The sequence below is a fragment of the Hemiscyllium ocellatum genome, assembly GCF_020745735.1.
Source record: "Hemiscyllium ocellatum isolate sHemOce1 chromosome 27 unlocalized genomic scaffold, sHemOce1.pat.X.cur. SUPER_27_unloc_12, whole genome shotgun sequence".
Taxonomy (NCBI): domain Eukaryota; kingdom Metazoa; phylum Chordata; class Chondrichthyes; order Orectolobiformes; family Hemiscylliidae; genus Hemiscyllium; species Hemiscyllium ocellatum.
In genome coordinates this window covers 732,847-751,765 of record NW_026867479.1, presented here as the reverse complement: position 1 = coordinate 751,765, position 18,919 = coordinate 732,847, and the positions used below count along the sequence as shown (strand labels likewise).

General features: G+C 47.4%; 1 pseudogene; it reads right to left on the bottom strand.

Annotated features, from left to right (window-relative positions):
* LOC132807282 (zinc finger protein 850-like) overlaps positions 1 to 18,645 on the bottom strand; it is a 38,613-nt pseudogene extending 19,968 nt beyond the window's left edge.
* Positions 18,646 to 18,919: the final 274 nt, after the last annotated feature.

Here is an 18,919-nt window from a genome sequence, read left to right as displayed (position 1 = left end):
GCATTTGTGAGACAGCAACTGAGTGAGTAACTACATCCGGGATTTTGATGGAAGGTGAGAATTTGTCGCACGGTGGGGATGAAGCCCTACGCTATCAAGTCATTTCTGCTGCTGGATAAGACCTCAAGATTAGGAGGAGCAGATTTAGGACCGAGATGAGGAAGAACCGCTTTCCCCAAAGAGTAGTGAATCAATGGAATTCTCTGCCCATGGAAGCAGGAGAGGCATCTTCACTAAGAGAGACCTTGGAATGCAGGTTCATAGCTCCTTGAGAGTGGAGTGACAGGTTGATAGGATAGTGAAGATGGTGTTTGGTATGCTTTCTTTTATTCGTCAGAGTACTGAGTACAGGAGTTGGGAGGTCATGTTGCAGCTGTACAGGACATTGGTTAGGCCACTGTTGGAATATTGCGTGCAATTCTGGTCTCCTTCATATCGGAACGATGTTGTGAAACTTGAAAGGGTTCAGAAAAGATGTACAACAATGATGCCAGGGTTGGAGGATTTGAGCTATAAGGAGAGACTGAACAGGCTGGGGCTGTTTTCCCGCGAGCGTCAGAGGCTGAAGGGTGACCGTATAGTGGTTTATAAAATCATAAGGGACATGGATAGGATAAATAGACAAAATCTTTACTCTGGGGTGGGGAGTCCAGAATTAGAGGACGTAGGTTTAGGGTGAGAAGGGAAAGATATAAAAGACTAAAGGGGCAACTTTTTCACACAGAGGCTGGTGTGTGTATGAAATGATCTGCCAGAGGAAGTTGTGGAGACTGGTGCAATTGCAACATTTAAGAGGCATTTGGATGGGTATATGAATAGGAAGGGTTTGGAGAGACATGGTTCGGGTGCTGGCAGGTGGGACAAGATTGGGTTGGGATATCTGGTCAGCATGGACGGGTTGGACCAAAGGGTCTGTTTCCGTGCTGAACATTGCTGTGACTCTAAACTCAATACACAGTTGAATGGGTATTTGCAATGGTAGGGAATGAAGGGTAGTTGGGACAATGCAGGGAGGAGGAGCTGAGTCGATGGATAGATCAGCCATGATCTTAATGAATGGTGGAGCAGGCTGGATGGGCCAAATGGCCAACTCCTGCTTCTATTACTATCAAACTATAACCCTTCATTTCTCATGGCTAACCCACCTAACCTGCACATCCCAGGACATTCTGGGCAATTTAGCATGGCCAATCCAAATCAAGGCCAGTGAGCAGTATAGTGATGTGGAAAATAAACATCAGAGAACGATAGAAAGGTACAAGGGGAGTAAATGTACCAGCAATCAAAACTGGATTTTAAAGGTCACAAAACTTGAATCTAAAAACAGTGTGTCTGAATGTGTGCTGCATTGTAACAAAAGTGAATGAATTAACTGCACACATTGAAGAGAATACTTATGATCTGAGACTCCTAACAGAGACATGGCTTCAGGATGACAAGGATTGGATCCTGAATATAGAGGGGGTAGTCAGATGGGAACTGAGGTAAAGGCAGAGGGTTGGCAAAGGTCATCAAAGCCCTGAGCACACGGTAGCCTGGTGTCACCTCGGATTTCAGGGCCTGATTTCTCTGTCCTCTGTCGATCTCCCTGTTCCCTATTCCACCTTCTGGAACAATAAAACATTCAGTAATCAAGCCCCAACCCACAATCTCCCAGCCTGTCAACCATCCAGGCACAGAGTGTAGTCATAACAGAGAATTAAACAAGAAAAATGAAACAAAATTAGAAATAAATAGGTGTTCGTGCTTAATGTTTGTTCATTCAGAAGTAAACCAGAAATGGGGCTCTCCCAGGATTCTCATGGTGCCCTACTTGGGGAATTTTGTCTCCCTTCCATCTAACTGTTAGCACCCAGCTATGATTTACAACAATATTTACACCAACAGAAATAAAGCACCTGTTAGCAAATAGGCAGAGATAAACTGATGTAGATTTTTTTCTCTCTCTCATGCAAACACACACACACACCTATGGGGGTGAATTTGTATGTGCAGGTCCGGGGGGAATTGGCTATGCCAAATTACCCATAGTGCCCAGGGATGTGCAGGTTAAAGTGGATTGGCCATGCTGAATTACTTAGTGCCCAGAGATGTGCAGGTTAGTCGGGGTAAATGTAGAGCAACAGGTGTAGGGGAATGGGTGTGGGTGGGTTAACCTTCAGAGGGTCGGTATGGAGTCTTTGGGCCGAGTGGCCTGTTTCCACACTGTGGGGATTCTCTGAAGGGAAGGGGTTTTGCAAACTATGACTCGCCTCTTGATATGTTGATGTCACAGCAGGGAAGTGGCCCTGTCCGTTTAAGTGAGTCTCACTCTGTCTGGGCAATTCTTCATCCCGGGAGGGAGACAGAGATGGGAGGAGGGGAAATCTATTCACTTGTAGCAACTGGAGTGAATCCAGGGAGGGAGGAGACTCCACAAACTCAGGTATGTGTCTTAGTTACCTGGGTGAGGAGGGATGGAAGGATTGACGTTGGGAAGGTGGAGGGGTAGATAGTTTTCTGTTTCGATGTTTAAAATGAACCCGATTCCCACCAGTAACTGCAACAGGTACAAGTACAGCACATGCAGTATTCCTCAAGTATTCCTTCAAGCCGGTTTTGCATCCTCTGTTCTTCCTCCGCCTTGGCTCCAGCACATTCAGCTTCCATCCCTCATTCCCATCCGCCACCCCCCCCTCCCCACCCTGATGTCCAAGATCGGTTTGTCCCTCCATTCTTTCCCGGTTGTCTTTTGTGGGTTTTGAAAACTTTTCCAGTCCTCTGAGTATCGGAGTTGGGAAGTTTGTTGTGCACTCTTCAGGACATTTGTTTGGCTACTTTTGGAGTATTGTGTGCAGTTCTGGTCTCTCTGCTAGAGGAAGGATGTTGTGAAACCTGAAAGGATTCAGGTAAGATTGACAAGGATGTTGTCAGGGTTTGAGCTGAACAGGGTGGGGCTGTTTTCTATCAAGCGCCAAAGGCTGAGGGTGACCCTACAAACTTTTATAATATCATGTGGGGCATGGATAGGGTAAATAGACAAGGTCTTTTCCCTGGATGGGTCATAGGTTCAGGGTGAGGGTGAGATTTAAAAGGAACCTAAAGGGCAACTCCTATATTCAGAGGGTGCTGTATGTAAGGAATGAGCTGCCAAAAAACGTGGTGATGGCTGGTACAATTACTGTATTTAAAAGGCATCTGGATGGGTATACGAATAGGAAGGGTTTAGAGGACATAGGCCAAGTGCTGACAAATGGGACTGGATTAATTTAGAATATCTGGTTGGTACTGATGAGTTGGACCAAAGGGTCTGTTTCTGTGCTGTACATCTCTATGACTCTGGCTTTCCACTAACATTTGCCACGTCAATAGGCTCTCTTTCTCTCTAATGTCGGTGTTAATGCCTTGATGTCTCATTTTGCTCCCACCTTCCTGGGGACGTTAACCATTTCATGTCTGGTCCTTCCTCAAGAAGCTGTATTCCCGATTCACCCCGAATTGACATGTTTGTTTTTGCTTCCCAAAATCAGACCTGCTCACTCTCAGTGGTATCCCAGTGTTGTGAAAGATATTAACTTCCAGGTGGAACTATTCAAAATTCAGAGAGATGTCAGTCTTGATATTTTTGCTTTTCTATCCCTGTAAGATCCTGAATCAGCACCTTCAGGGGAATTAGTTAGAGTGGAGTGAGAACAGAGGGGGAGAGAGAGTGGGATGGTGCTTTCAATTTTGTGGAATAACAAAAGAAAAGAATATTCCACAGAAAGTAGAATTGCTTGTTCAGAATTTCTACCCTGCACCGACAGTGATGACCTTTGTAATCTCTCTTTATAGAGTATTTGAAGATCTGAAGACGGAAGTTTCAAAATCAACAGTTGAAGGCCTTATGCCTGAAACGTTGACTCTCCTGCTCCTCGGATCCTGCCTGACCTGCTGAGCTTTTCCAGCGCCGCACTTTTCGACTGACTCTCCAGCGTCTACAGTCTTCACTTTGATGTCAATGTCTGACAGTCACTCAGTCCATCGGGACTGCAACAGTTTTCAACTATGAGTCTGTGAGAAGGAGCAAAGCTTTTTGGTTCCTGTTTGAGTAGGTTTTCAGCATCAGTGGGACTGGATGAGAGACCCTACTGTTACAGCACATTGAGTGTGGAACCTGAAACAGTTATAGGGCCTGGGAAAAGGAATTCAGGGTGGGGAGGGGCTCCACACACGTTTGTGTGTAACTGAAGCTTCAGCCATGGAATCCCGCCCCGTGGAGAAACCGTGGAAGTGTGGCAACTGTGGGAAAGGCTTCCATTTCCCATCTGCCTCGGGTGGATTCCTCGGGTTGGGATTTTTGCAAATGGTGCATAGACTGCTTTCAGCTTGGCCCCACCCCATTACCCAGACACCTTACCCCACCCCCTCACTCCATTGTTGATGTCACTGCACAGAACTGGTCTTGTGAGGTTCAGAGTGAAACCCCCTCCCTCTGGGCAACTCTTTATCCTGTGGGGGGAGTAAGTGAACTTTTGTATCTCTTTTCCCCGGGGTTGGGGGTAAGGGGGAGTCCAGAACTAGAGGGCATAGAGTTGGGGGGAGGGGGTGGAAGATTTGTGAGGGACCTAAGGGGCAACCTTTTCACGCAGAGGGTGGTGCGTTTCTGGCGTTTATGGAATGAGCTGCCAGAGGAAGTGGTGGAGGCTGATAGAATTACAGCATTTAAAAGGCATCTGGAAGGGGATATGAATAGGAAGGGTTTAGAGGGACATTGGGCAAATTCTGGCAAATGGGTCACTCGGTTCATTTAGAATATCTGGTCGGCGTGGACTGAAGGGTTTCTTTCCATGCTGTACAACTCTATGAGTCTATTTCTACATAGTCAGAACCAATTTCACAAGACTAGGAACAGGCCATTCACCCCTTCCAACCTGTCCTGAGCTGTGGTTAAACTGCATTTAATTCAGTGCAACTTTCAGAAAGGTTTCAACAGCTCTTTTAAAAAATTTAAAATGCTTTCAGACTTCAACTATGTTTCTGAATATATCATTTTAGATATTCTTAATTGTAAAGATACACGTATCTAGTGAACACAACCCACAACTCCTGGTGCTGCCAGTAAACTTTACAATGCTGATGAAACGATGCAGTACCTGCACTCACGAAAAATTTACAATTTCTAACGATGCTAGCTCCTCATTCACTGCTCCATCTGATACACGACATTGGAAACTCAGTGCAGGAGGCTGCAAGAAAAATGAGTAGCTTTAAACAAAAACCTCTTGGAGCTCAAAGTTCAATGAGAGTCTGAGCCTGGCAGTAAGTTCAGGTAACCTTTATTGTGACCCAACTTTGTTACAGCTTCAGATTCCACCCCCCGCACCCCCCCCTCACCAAAAAGGCATAGAAAATGTTGCTTTTTTAAAAAGAAGCAGCTCAAGGTCAAAGCGCGCACATTGCCACCCCCCTCTCTTCCTTTACTATTGGTCAGCACCGAGTTGTCCCTTTGTAATTGGGTCCTTGCTACAGCCGTAACCCATAGGAAATACTGCCTCACTCACCAATTTCAACCCATACCTTGTCTCCAAGTAAGTTTCTCTCCACGCATTTGCCGGGGGGGGGGGGGGGGGCTGTGGGTCTGGAGTCACATGTAGGCCAGACCGGGTAAAGGATGCAGCTGGGATGACCGAGTGATCCTCTCCCACAACGATAGTTTCCTTCCCTAAAAAGGATGCGAGTGAATCAGATGGGGGTTTCTCCACCCCCAACCCCCGAAAATGGTTTCACTGTTAGATTCTGCACTCCAGATTTCTGACCGAATACCAATTCTGCCATCTGTCATGGCGGGATTCAAACCCAGGAGTCCCTGGAATCGGGCTGACAGTCCAGTCGATAACGGCACTTGGCCGTCGCTCCTTCAATCCCCCTGCGATGGCACGTGAACTCGCTGGTGCCTCCGCAGATGGGAGAAGCAGGTGAAGCCTTTCCAGCACTCGGGGCAGCTGAAAGGCCTTTCCTCTGTGTGGACCCGCTGGTGGGTCAGCAAGTTGGAGGCCTGGGTAAATCTCTTCCCACACTCAGGACAGCTGAAGGGCCTCTGCCCCGTGTGGACCCGCTGGTGGGTCAGGAGGTGGGAGGCCCGGACAAAGGCTTTCCCGCACTCGGGGCAGCTGAAGGGCCTTTCCCCAGTGTGGAGCCGCTGGTGCCTGAGCAGGTTCGAAGAATTCCTGAAGGCTTTCCCACACTCGGGGCAATTGAAGGGCCGCTCCCCTGTGTGGATACGCCAGTGGGTCAGCATGGTAGAGTCCTGGGTAAAGCCCTTACCACATTCGGGGCAGGAGAACGGCTTCTCCCCCGTGTGGATGTGCCGATGAACCTCCAGGGCAGACGGAGCACGGAAGCCTTTCCCACAGTCGCCACACTTCCATCGTTTCTCCACAGGGTGGGATTTCTCGGGTTTTTCCATGGCCGAAGCGTTAGGTGCACACAAATGTGTGGAGACCCTCCCCAACATGAATTCTTCTTCCCAGGCTGTACAGCTATTACACAGTCCTCACTGAGTGCACTGCAACGGTAGGGTCTCTCATCCAGTCCCACTGATGCTAAAAACCTACTCAAACAGGAACCAAAATGCTTTGCTCCTTCTCACAGAATTAGAGTTGAAAACCGTTGCTTTCCCAATGGACTGAGTGACTGTCAGACATTGACGTCAAAGTGAGGACTGCAGTCACCGGAGAGTCACTGGAGAGTCAGTGTTGAAAAGTGCAGTGCTGGAAAAGCGCAGGAGGTCAGGGAGCATCCGAGGAGCCAGAGAGTCAATGTTTTGGGCATAAGGCCTTCACCTGTTGATTTTGAAACTTCTGTCTTCAGATCTTCATATACTCTGTAAAAAGCGATTACAAATGTCATCACTGCCAGTGCAGGGTAGAAATTCTGAACAAGCAATTAATTCTACTTTCTGCAGAACATTCTTTTAGTTTGTTATTCCACAAAATTGAAAGCACCATCCCATTCTCCCTCCCCCTCTGATCTCACTCCACTCGAATTCTCCTGAAAGTGCTGATTCAGGATCTTACAGGGACAGAAAAGCAAAAACGTCAAAACTGACATCTCTCTGAATTTTGGATACCTCCACCTGAAAGTTAATATCTTTCACAACATTAGGATACTGCTAAGAGTGAGCAGGTCTGATTTGGGAAGAGTGTCAATTCAGGGTGAACCTGCAATGCAGCTTCTTGAAGAAGAACTAGACACAAAATGGTTAACATCCCCGGGAAGCGGGGGAGCAAAATGAGACATCAAGGAATTAACATAGACACCAGAGAGAAACTGAAGGTAAAGATGTGGCAAATGTTTGTGGAAAGCCAGAGTCACAGCCATACAGCACAGAAACAGACACTTGGATCAAACTCTTCAGTGCTGACCAGATATCCGAAATTAATCTAGTCCCATTTGCCAGCACTTGGCCCAAATCCCTCTGAGCCCTTCCTATTCATATCCCCAACCAGATGACTTTTAAAATACTGCAACTGTACCAGCCTGAGCCACTTCCTCTGGCAGCTCATTCCATAAATGCACCACCCTCTGCGTAAAAAGAATACCCCTTTAGGCCGCTTAAATCACCCCCGTCCACACCCTTAACTCATTAACCTCCAGGTCTGGACTCCCCCATCCCAAGGAAAAGACCTTGTCTAATTACCCTCTCCCCGCCCCTCTTCATTTTATAAAAGTCTTTCAGGTCACCCCCCCTCCCTTTATCCGTCTCTCCTCACCTTTAGTTTGCAGAGTCTGCTCCCTCCCTGGATTCACTCCAGTTGCTACAAGTGAACAGATTCCCCTCCCTCCCTGGATGCAGAGTTCCCCAGAGGGAAGGAGTTGCACTCTGAAACTGACATGGCCACTTCCGCGTTGTGACATCACCAACGGAGCGAGGCCGGCAGCGGGAGCTCTCACACTGCGCCTGCTCCGGACGGCGGCCGTCTGGTCCGCAGTGCGCCTGCGCAGTTTGCAAAACGTCTTCCCTTCGGAGACGCTCCATAGTATGGAAGCAGGCCACTTGGCCCAGGGAGTCCACACCGACCCTCCGAAGGGTAACCCATCCACACCCATTCCCCAACCCCTATTGCTCAGCATTTAACCCTTACTAATGCACCTAACCTGCACATCCTATGGTTAATCCACCCTAACCTAGACAGACGCCAGCCTGACATCATAAATTAACGCAGTTCCATTTGCCAGCATTTGGCCCACATTCTTCTAAACCTTTGCTATTCATATATGCAGATGCCTTTTATATTGTGTCATTATTTCAGCCTCCACCACTTCCTCTGGCAGCAGGTTCCACACCTCCACTACCCTCTGCGTGAAAAAGTTTCTGCTCACTTCCCTTTCCCCATTCACCTCAGACCTATGTTCTTCTAGTTCAGGACTCCCCTACCCTGGTGAAAACACCTTGCCCTGATCCATGCCGCTTATATACTTTTACAAGGTCACCCCTCAGCCTCTGATGCTCCAGGGAAAATATCTCTGGCCTATCAGCCTCTCCCTGTACCTCAAACATTCCAACTCTGTCAACAAGCCTTATAAAAGTTTTCCCACCCCTTTCAAAGTTTCACAACATCTTTCCTATTGCAGGAAGACCAGAACTGAATGCAGTATTCCAAAAGTGGCCTAACCACATGTCCTGCAGAGCCGCAACAGCCTCCCAAATCCCGTACTCAATGCTCTGACCAATAAAGGAAAGCATACCAAGGTCTCTTTGTTCTGCAACACTCCCCTTAACTGTTCAAGTCCTGCCTGGATTGCTTGACCAAAATGCAAACCTCACATTTCTCTAAATTAAACTCAACCTGCCACTCTTTGGCCGATCAGCCCATCCGATCAATTCTCATTTATATCTCTTTCCTCCCTTATTCCAGAGAAGCTGAAGATCTCCAGCCCACACACTCTCCCTCCATTTTCAGTTTGCTGAACCTAATCCCTGCTGTACCACATCCTGAAAGGTCTGGTTCATGCTGATTAACAGGGCCATACTCACCAGGAGGGGGATCTAATTGAAACATACCTAATACTGAACAACCTGGACATTGGGAAGATATTTCAATTGGTAAGAGAGACTAGGACCAGAAGACCTTTTAGAATGGAGAAAAGGAAAAACTTCAGCCAGAGAGTGGTGAATCTATGGAATTCCTTGACACAGAAGGCTGTGGAGGCCAGGTCACTGGGTATATTTAAAACTGAGACAGGTAGGTTCTTGAGTATCAAGGGGATCGAGACGTATTGTGAGAAAGCAGGTGAATGGGGTTGACAAACCGATCAGCCACGATTGAATGGTATGAGCAGACCCGATGTGGTGAATGGCCAAATATCTGCTCCTGTCTTATGGTCTCTTACTGTCCTGGACATAGTGAGAGAGTTGGGAGCAGAAGTAGGTCATTTGGTCTTTCGAGCCTGCACCAGCTGTGAACAGATCATAACTGGATATTAATCTACCTACATCTAGGTGGATAGGCTGGGATGTTTTCAATGGAACACAGGAAGTGGAGATGCGACATTATAGGAGAATTATAAAATCATGAGGGGCATAGATGAGGTGAATGGCAGGAGTTGTTTCAAAATTTCGAGCAAATTTTAAAGGTACGAGGTGAAAAGATTTTAAAAGAGATATGAGGAGCACCTTTTTCCTTTGAGAGAGTGGTTTGTGTGTGGAATGAATGTCCAGAGGAAATGGTGGATGCAGGTACAGTAACAGCGTTTAAAAGATGTTTGGATAAGGACATGAATAGGAAAGGTTCAGAGGGAGGTAAAAACAATGACTGCAGATGCTGGAAACCAGATTCTGGATTAGTGATGCTGGAAGAGCACAGCAGTTCAGGCAGCATCCAAGGAGCAGCAAAAGCCGGAAGGTTCGGAGGGATATGGGCCAAACACAGGCAGGTGGAATGAGTTTAGTTTGTGAACATAGTCAGCACGGACTAGTTGGACTGAATGGTCTGTTTCTGTGCTGTCCAACTCTGTAACAGTTCTATACTGGTCTTGAAACCATTTTCTTGTCTTCCCCCAAAAACATCCACCTCTTTGTTGTTCAAAAATCAGATGAGTTCAGCCTTGAATATATTCAATGATACCCCCCACACACACAACTGCAGGAAGACATCCCCACTTCTGAACTCAATTCCTCTTGCTAATATACCACTTGCCTTGCTGATTGCTTGCTGCACCTGTCTGACAACAGGCAGTGACTGGTGTAGGAGGACGCTGAGGCCCCTTTGTACATCCACACATCATTCCTGATGAAGGGCTCGGGCCTGAAACTTCAACTCTCCTGCTCCTTGGAAGCTGCCTGAATGCTGTGCTTTCCAGTGCTACACTTTTTGACTCTGATCTTCAACACCTGCAGTCCTCCCCTTCCCCACATCCCAATATATCACCAATTAAACAATGCCCTTCCTTTCTGCTGTTTTCTTCCCCACAGCAAAGGCTATAACTTCACACTGTGGGACTGTGTTTGCCAATTGAGACACAGACCTGGATCAACATTTCCTGAGACTGCTCCTCCCTGGATTCACTGCCTTTACATTCAGTTGCTGCAAGTCAACAATTGAAGCCCACAATGAAATAAGAAATGGAAAAGAGACTGCCGTACTCCCAGATGTTAAACAGAGGAAGGAAGTTGCAGTCTGGAGTGAAGTTCAATCTTCATTCAGAGAGAGAGGTGCAGCAGCAGCTTCAGAAGCTCATGGGACAACTTCCGCATTTTTTAAATTTTATTAAACAAATTACAAAACAGTTTACTGTAAACATTTACAGCTGTACAAGAGACAGCAATTTTACAAGGGAGAGGAGCAGCAAAGCTAGGCCCCAAACCCTATCGTTTGACCATTTTACAGGGAGATGAGGACAAACCTCAAATCCCAGTTCCACATATGACAAGACAGTGACAATGACATTTGTACATTAAACAATACAGTTACATACAGAAATGCAGACAATACAGACCCAGCAAGTCTCCCACCTTCCAACCACTGTAAGGCAGCCCACCCCTATCCACCTTCCGGTTCTCAGTCCAGCCCGTGCCCCTTCCAGTTACAACTTCCGCATTCAGACAATAGGGGATGTTCTCATTGGCAGGAGGACTACCCTCTGTTCGGTCCTCCAAGACTCCCCATTGGCTTCTAAAGAAGATCGCGCCCCGGTGTAGCGGACAGCTAGGAGCATGCGCCATTCTTGCTGACACCGAGGAGCGTGCGCTGTCCACTCTGTGGCAATGCTGCGATTACTGACAAATTTAAGTGTCAAATGCCAATAGGAGAAAAAGAAACGGTAGAGCCAATATTTAATTTCCCCCGTGACTCGACCTAACCAAACATGCTCCTCACTATTTTTGCTAGTCACCTTGCCTGCACCCTCATGATTTTACAAATCTCAATAAGGTCACCCCTCAACTTCCTCCACTCCAGTGAATAAAGTCTCAGCCTCTCCTTATAACTCAAACCCTTCAGTTCTGGCAACATCCTGGTAAATCTTTACCGAACCTTCTCCAATAGTATTCTTCCCATAACAGGGCGACCAGAACTGCACTTGGTGTTCTAAAAGTACAATTTCAAAATGATGTCCCAACTCCAACATTCAACAGTGTGTACAATGAAGGCAAGTGGGCTCAACAACTCTTCACCACTTTGTCTACCAGTAATGTAACTTTCAAAGAACTATGTACCAGAACCACACCCCCATGTCTCTGTTCTACAACATAACGCAGGGCCCTGCCAGTAACTGCTACAAGTCCTCCCTTTTTTTTAAAGCAAAATGCAATTCCTCACTTTTATCTATACCGCTCTCGTGTACACGCTGTCTCTCAGACAGAGACACATACCACCCACTCTCACCCTCTCATAGGCTTATACTTCATCACACTCATACATTACCAAGCATGCACACAGGCAAACTCTCACACACAAAGTCACATGCGCACAGACACACACAGGTCAATGGGGTAAATTTGCATTTGCAGATACATTCAATTTTGATCAAAAAAGCACACAATCTGCAGGCTGTCAATCCATGTAATATTTTATGAATTCCTACTTTGGAAATTCAAGATTGGGATACAGACAGAGTCAAACCTCACATCCTTCATGTACTGAGCTGAGATGTCACTGATTTTTATAAAACCTTAAGTCATCTCAAGAATGTGACTCAAAAGTACTTCTGAGCTTTACATATTAATGAACCAAAACCCACAACCCATTCTAGAAGCTGAAAGACTAAACCACAATCTTGATTTGTTCAATATATCCTATCAGTATTATGACACTGTGATCGGTTGCGATATGTTCTTGCTCCATAGCTACCCGATGAAAGAGCAGCACTCCGAAAGCTAGTGCTTCCAAATAAATCTGTTGGATGGTAACCCGGTGCTGTGTAATTTTATCACTTTATCCACTCCAGTCCAACACCGGCACTTCCACATCGTTCCCAGTGAACACAGCCCACAGCTCCTGGTGCTGCCAGGAAACCTTACAATGCCAATGACATGGCGCACTCTGCACTCCGGAAAAAATTCTAACGATACTGGCTCCTCATTCACTGCTCCATCTGATACACGACATTGGAAACTCTGCAGGAGGCTGAAAGAAATGAGCAGCTTTAAAACAAAAACCTCTTGGAGCTCAAAGCTTTCAATGAGAGTCTGACCCAGGGGGTAAGTTCAGGTAACCTTTATTGTGACCCAACTTTGCTACAGCTTCAGATTCTCCCCAGCAAAAAGGCAGAGAAAGCATAGCAGATTTTTTAAAAAAACACCTCAAGATCAAAGTGCACACAGACCCCCCCCCCCCCTCCTTTAATATTGGGCAGCACGGAGTTGTCCCTTTGTAATTGGATCCTTGGTACAGCCGTAACCCGGAGGAAGTATTGCCTCACTCAGCAATTTCAACCCATACCCTGTGTCCAAGTAAGTTTCTCCCCGCTCCTTTGCCAGGGGCTTTTTTGGGGGGCGGGAGTGGGTGCACAGCTGTGGGTCTGGAGTCACGTACAGTCCAGACCGGGTAAAGGATGCAGCTGGGGCGACTGAGTGAATCAGAGGGGGGTTTCTCCACCCCCACACCCCTAAAATGGCTTCACCATTAGACTGTGAACTCCAGATTTCTGACCAAATTCCAATTTCACCATCTGTAGCAGTGGGAATTGAACCCGGAAGTCCCTGGAACTGGGTTGATTGTCCAGTCAATAATGACACTTGGCCGTCACTCCTTCAATCACCCTGCGGTGGCACGTGAACTCGCTGGTGGCTCCGGAGGTGGGAAGAGCGGGTGAAGCCTTTCCCACATTCGAGGCAACTGAAGGGCCTCTCCCCCGCGTGGATCCGCCGGTGGGTCAGCAGGTTGGAGGCCCGGGCAAAGCTTTTCCCGCACTCGGGGCAACTGAAGGGCCTCTCCCCCGTGTGCACTCGCCGGTGCTTCACCAGGGCAGATGAATCGCTAAAGGCCTTCCCGCACTCGGGGCAGCTGAAGGGCATCTGCCCCGTGTGGACCCTTTGGTGCTTCAGCAGGTCGGAGGAATCGCTGAAGCCCTTCCCGCACTCGGGGCAACTGAAGGGCCTCTCCCCGGTGTGGACGCGCTGATGCTTCAGCAGGTCCGAGGAATAGCTGAAGGCCTTCCCACATTCGGGGCAGCTGAAGGGCTTCTCCCCTGTGTGGACCCGCTGGTGCGCATGCAAGTTGCCCAACTGACTGAATCCCTTCCCACACTCGGGGCAGGAGAACGGCCTCTCCCCAGTGTGGATCCGCCGGTGGGTCAGCAGGATGGACGCCTGTGTAAAGGCCTTCCCGCACTCAGGGCAGCTGAAGGGCCTCTCCCCCGTGTGGACCCGCCGGTGCTTCAGCAGGATGGAGGAATTGCTAAAGATCTTTCCGCACTCAGTGCAGGGGAACGGCCTCTCCCCTGTGTGGACCTGCTGGTGGGCCTGCAGGGCGGAGGAATTGCTGAAGGCCTTCCTGCACTCAGGGCAGAAGAATGGCCTCTCTCCGGTGTGACGGCGCCGATGAATCTCCAGGGCAGACGGAGCACGGAAGCCTTTCCCACAGTCACCACACTTCCATGGTTTCTCCATGGGGTGGGATTCCTCGGGTTTCTCCATGGCCAAAGCTTCAGTCGCGCACAAACACGTCGAGAATTCCTCTTTCCAGGCCGTATAGCTGCTACACACTCCTCATTCAGTGCGCTGTAACAGTTGGGTCTCTCATCCAATCCCACTGATGCTGAAAACGTACTCAAATGAGAACCAAAAAGCTTTCCTCCTTCTCACAGACTCATAGTTGAAAACTGTTGCGGTCCCGATGGACTGAGTGACTGTCAGACATTGACATCAAAGTGAAGACTGTAGATGCTGGAGAGTCAAAGTCGAAAACTGCAGTGCTGGAAAAGCACAGCAGGTCAGGCAGCATCCGAGGAGCAGGAGAGTCAATGTTTCGGGCATAAGCCCTTCATCTGTTGATGTTGAAACTTCCGTCTTCAGATTTTCCAATACTCTGTAAAAAGAGATTACAAAGGTCATCACTGTCAGTCCAGGGTAGAAATTCTGAACAAGGAATTCTACTTTCTACGGAATACTTTTTTGTATTCCACAAAACTGAAAGCACCATCTCACTCCACTCTAACTAATTCTCCTGAAGGATCTTCCAGGGGCTGAAAAGCAAAAACGTCAAGACTGACATCTCCGCATTTTGGATAACTCCACCTGGAAGTTAATATCTTTCACAACACTGGGATACTGCTGAGAGTGAGCAGGTCTGATTTTGGGAAGCAAAAAAAAAGTGTCAATTCAGGGTGAAACTGCAATGCAGCTTCTTGAGGAAGGACCAGACACAAAATGGTTAACGACCCGGGAAGGGGGCAACAAAATGAGACATCGAGGCATTAACACCGACAACAGAAAAACTGAACATACAGACGTGGCAAACATCGTTGGAAAGCCAGGGTCATAGAGACATAAAGCACAGAAACACCCTGTGGTCCAACACACCTGTACCAAACAGTACAAAGAGATCTGGGTGTTCTTGTACACCAGTCAATGAAGGGAAGCATGCAGGTACAGCAGGTAGTGAAGAAGGCTAATAGCATGCTGGCCTTCATAACAAGAGGGATTGAGTATAGAAGAAAAGAGGTTCTTCTGCAGCTGTACAGGGCCCTGGTGAGACCACACCTGGAGTATTGTGTGCAGTTCTGGTCTCCAAATTTGAGGAAAGACATTCTGGCTTTTGAAGGAGTGCAGCATAGGTTCACGAGGTCAATTCCTGGAATGGCGGGACTACCTTACGCTAAAGACTGGAGCGACTGGGCTTGTATACCCTTGAGTTTAGAAAACTGAGAGGGGATCTGACCGAGGCATATAAGATTATTAAAGGATTGGACACTCTGGAGGCAGAAAACATGTTTCCGCTGATGGGTGAGTGCCGAACCAGAGGACACAGCTCAAAAATACAGGGTAGACCATTTAGGACAGAGATGAGGAGAAACTTCTTCACCCAGAGAGTGGTGGCTGTGTGGAATGCTCTGCCCCAGAGGGCAGTGGAGGTCCAGTCTCTGGATTCATTTAAGAAAGAATTGGATAGAGCTCTCAAGGATTGTGGAATGAAAGGGTTGTGGAGAAAAGGCAGGAACAGGATACTGATTAAGGATGATCAACAATGATCATATTGAATGGTGGTGCAGGCTCGAAGGGCAGAATGGCCTACTCCTGCACCTATTGTCTATGTTCCAAATCAATCAAATCCTATTTGCCAGCATTAGCCCATATTCCTTTAAACCCTTCCTATTCATATACCCATTCAGATGCCTTTTTAAATGTTGTAATTGTACTAGCCTCCACCACTTCCTCTGGAAGCTAATTCCTTACACGGATCATCCTCTGGGTTAATAAATTGCCCTTTTGGTCAGTTTTACACCTTCCCCTCTTCCCCACCCTGAACCAATCACCCTCCCATTCTGGACTCCCCCACTCCAGGGAAAAGACCTTGCCTATTTACCCTATCCATGCTCTTCATGATTTTATAAACCTCTATAAGGTCACACTTCAGCCTCCGATGCTCCAGGGAAAACAGCCCCAGCCTGTTCAGCCTCTTTCTATAGCACAAATCCTCCAACCCTGGCAACATCCTCGCAAATCGTTTCTGAACCCTTTCGTGTTTACAACATCCTTCCAATAGGAAAGAGACACAATATTGCAGAATTGGCTGTGGTTCTGTTGGACAATGGCGGTTTAATTCCAAAGTGTTAATTCCTTTATGAGAAGGGAATAATCAGCAATGTAGCTGTGAGAGGCCCCTTGCAGAAGAGTGAAGAACTGAGTGAGAGAACATTCCATTAAGATGAAGAGAAACAGAGTTGATTCAGAGACTGGGGCCTTAAATGTAAAGCAATGGCCGAAACAAGAACAGGCTACAACAAATGAGGGAACATTATTGAAAGAAATGACAAACATTTGAATAGCACCAGAAGGAACAGTTGTTCCATCCTGTCTGACAAAATAAAACACAAAACGTGGCCTAGCCACAGCTAACAAGGGACATTAAGGATCGCACTGGATCCAAAGAAGTGGCGTACAAATTGGCTAAAAATAAAGCAGCAGATTTGAAGACTGGGAGCAGTTCAGGTTTCAACAAAAGGATTGATGAGAAGGGGAAATGGGGTAAGTGAAGAGGCAAAAAAAGCATTAGTGAAAACAATTACACTGAGAAACAGGCAAAGGTCTCATGTGGAAAAAAGAGATGGCAGACCAATTCACCACATACGTTGCTCTGATCCTCACAAAGGAGGACACAAGTAACATCCCCAAAATGTTGGGGAACACATGGTCCATTGAGAGCAGAACTGAAGGAAATGAGCAGTTGTGTAGAAATGGTGTTGGGCAAATTGATGGGATTAAAAGTTTACAAATCCCCAGCACCTGGTGATCCAAACCCCAGACTATGGCCCAAGTCATCCAATTGTCAAATCTTGAGCTGACCTTAGCAGGACTTATACACTTAATAGTAAGGTCCCAGGGAGTGTTGCTGAACAAAGTGATCTTGGAGTGCAGGTGTATAGTTCCTTGAAAGTGGAGTTGCAGGTAGATAGGATAGTGAAGGTGTTTGGTATGCTTTCCTTTATTAGTCAGAGTATTAATTAATGGAGTTAGGATGTCAGGTTGTGGCTGTACAGGACATTAGTTAGGCCACTTTTGGAATATTGTATGCAATTCTGGTCTCCTTCCTATCGGAAGGATATTGTGAAACTTGAAAGGGTTCAGAAAAGGTTTACAAAAATGTTTGTAGGTTTGGAAGATTTGAGCTATAGGGTGAAGTTGAATAGACTGGGGCTGTTTTCCCTGAAGCATTGGAGACTGGCCTTATAGAGGTTTATAAAATCATAATCATGGACAGAATACATAGACAAAGTATTTTCCCTGGGGTGGGGGACGTCCAGAACTAAAGGGCATAGACTTTGGGTGAGAGGGGAAAGATATAAAAGAGACCCAAGGGACAACTTTTTCACTCAGAGGATGGTGCATGTGTGGAATGAGCTGCCAGAGGAAGTGGTAGAGGCTAGTACAGTTGCAACATGTAAAAGGCATCTGGATGGGTATATGACTAGGAAGGGTTCAGAGGGATATGGGCTAGCTGCTGGCAAGTGGATTTAGATTAGGTTGGGATATCTGGTTAGCATGGGTGAGTTGGACTGAAGGGTCTGTTTCCATGCTATGATGTTTGTCTTGAGTTTCCCATCTGAAACTTGCATCATCCTGTAAAAGAAATGTCCAAAAGACATCACTGTACGCACAAGATGGAAAAAAGACTGAGGGGACAGTTCAACTTTCTACAGAACACTTTTCCCATCTATTTGCTGAATGTATTAAATTCGAATCCTACATATTATCCCTCCCCCTGCATTGAAATTCAAATCCATCCTCATGTCTTTCCTCCACTCCTGGTATTCGCCCTTTTCTCTTGTCTACAAACTGAAACTAACATCAACACGTCAATGCCCTCCTGCTCACTGCCATCTCGGAAACACCCACATCCTGTTCCAGTGCCACAAATTATCACATTAATTCACCTCAAATTCACAGCCCATCTAAGTATTGTTTTTTTCTGGACCTGTCTCCCACTTCCTTTTCCTGTTTTAAGGGCACACAGACCGAGCTCAGGGCCAGGTCTCCCAGAGAGTGAGATGAGGAAATTCTAGTTGACACAAAGGCTGCCCCAAGGTTGGAATTACCTCCCGGAAATGACGACATACGGTGCCTTCACCAAGATGGCCGCCCGCCAGCCCGGCCCAAAGACAACTTCCGCCTGACCCTCACAAAGATGGCCGTCGGTTGGCCGGACAACCCGAGGGGTCCATCGCCGGTGAAGTAAACACTGGGCCTGTGCGGCTTTCATTGGAGACCTCAGGCCTCCCCCTAGGAGTTTATAAACTCCCCAGTCTCCCTCCTCCCGCGGTTCCCAATCCTACCCTGTCTCACCATCTCCTCTCCCCGGGGGCAGGAGCCAGGTCTTGGCGCTCGGGCCTGGCGACCTCCCCCGGGATGTCTCTGAGGCCTGTCCGTGTTCTGAAGAAGGATCCCCGGACCCGGAACGCGCTGCTGGACCCAGCGGTTTCGGACCTTTCCTTCGGCCGCCGTCCGGCTGCGGGAGCTACACTGCACATGCGCCAGCTCGTATAGGGGCGGGGTCCTGATGAGTGACGTCTTGGCCAGTTCAGGGGGCGTGGCTAGAGGAGTCCTCCAATAATTCGGTTACAATAGGGGGCGGGGCGATAATTGTGCCCGCCCCCTGCCCCTGAAAGTTGGGTTTGTTTTGGGTTCGAACGTAGCTTTTTTATTCAATTTTCAGCCTGTTCAGAAGTGAGCAGAATGGGTTTTGTTGATTATAGTGTTTTATTAAAATGCCTCTTGATTAAATTTTAAAAGTATAAGTGA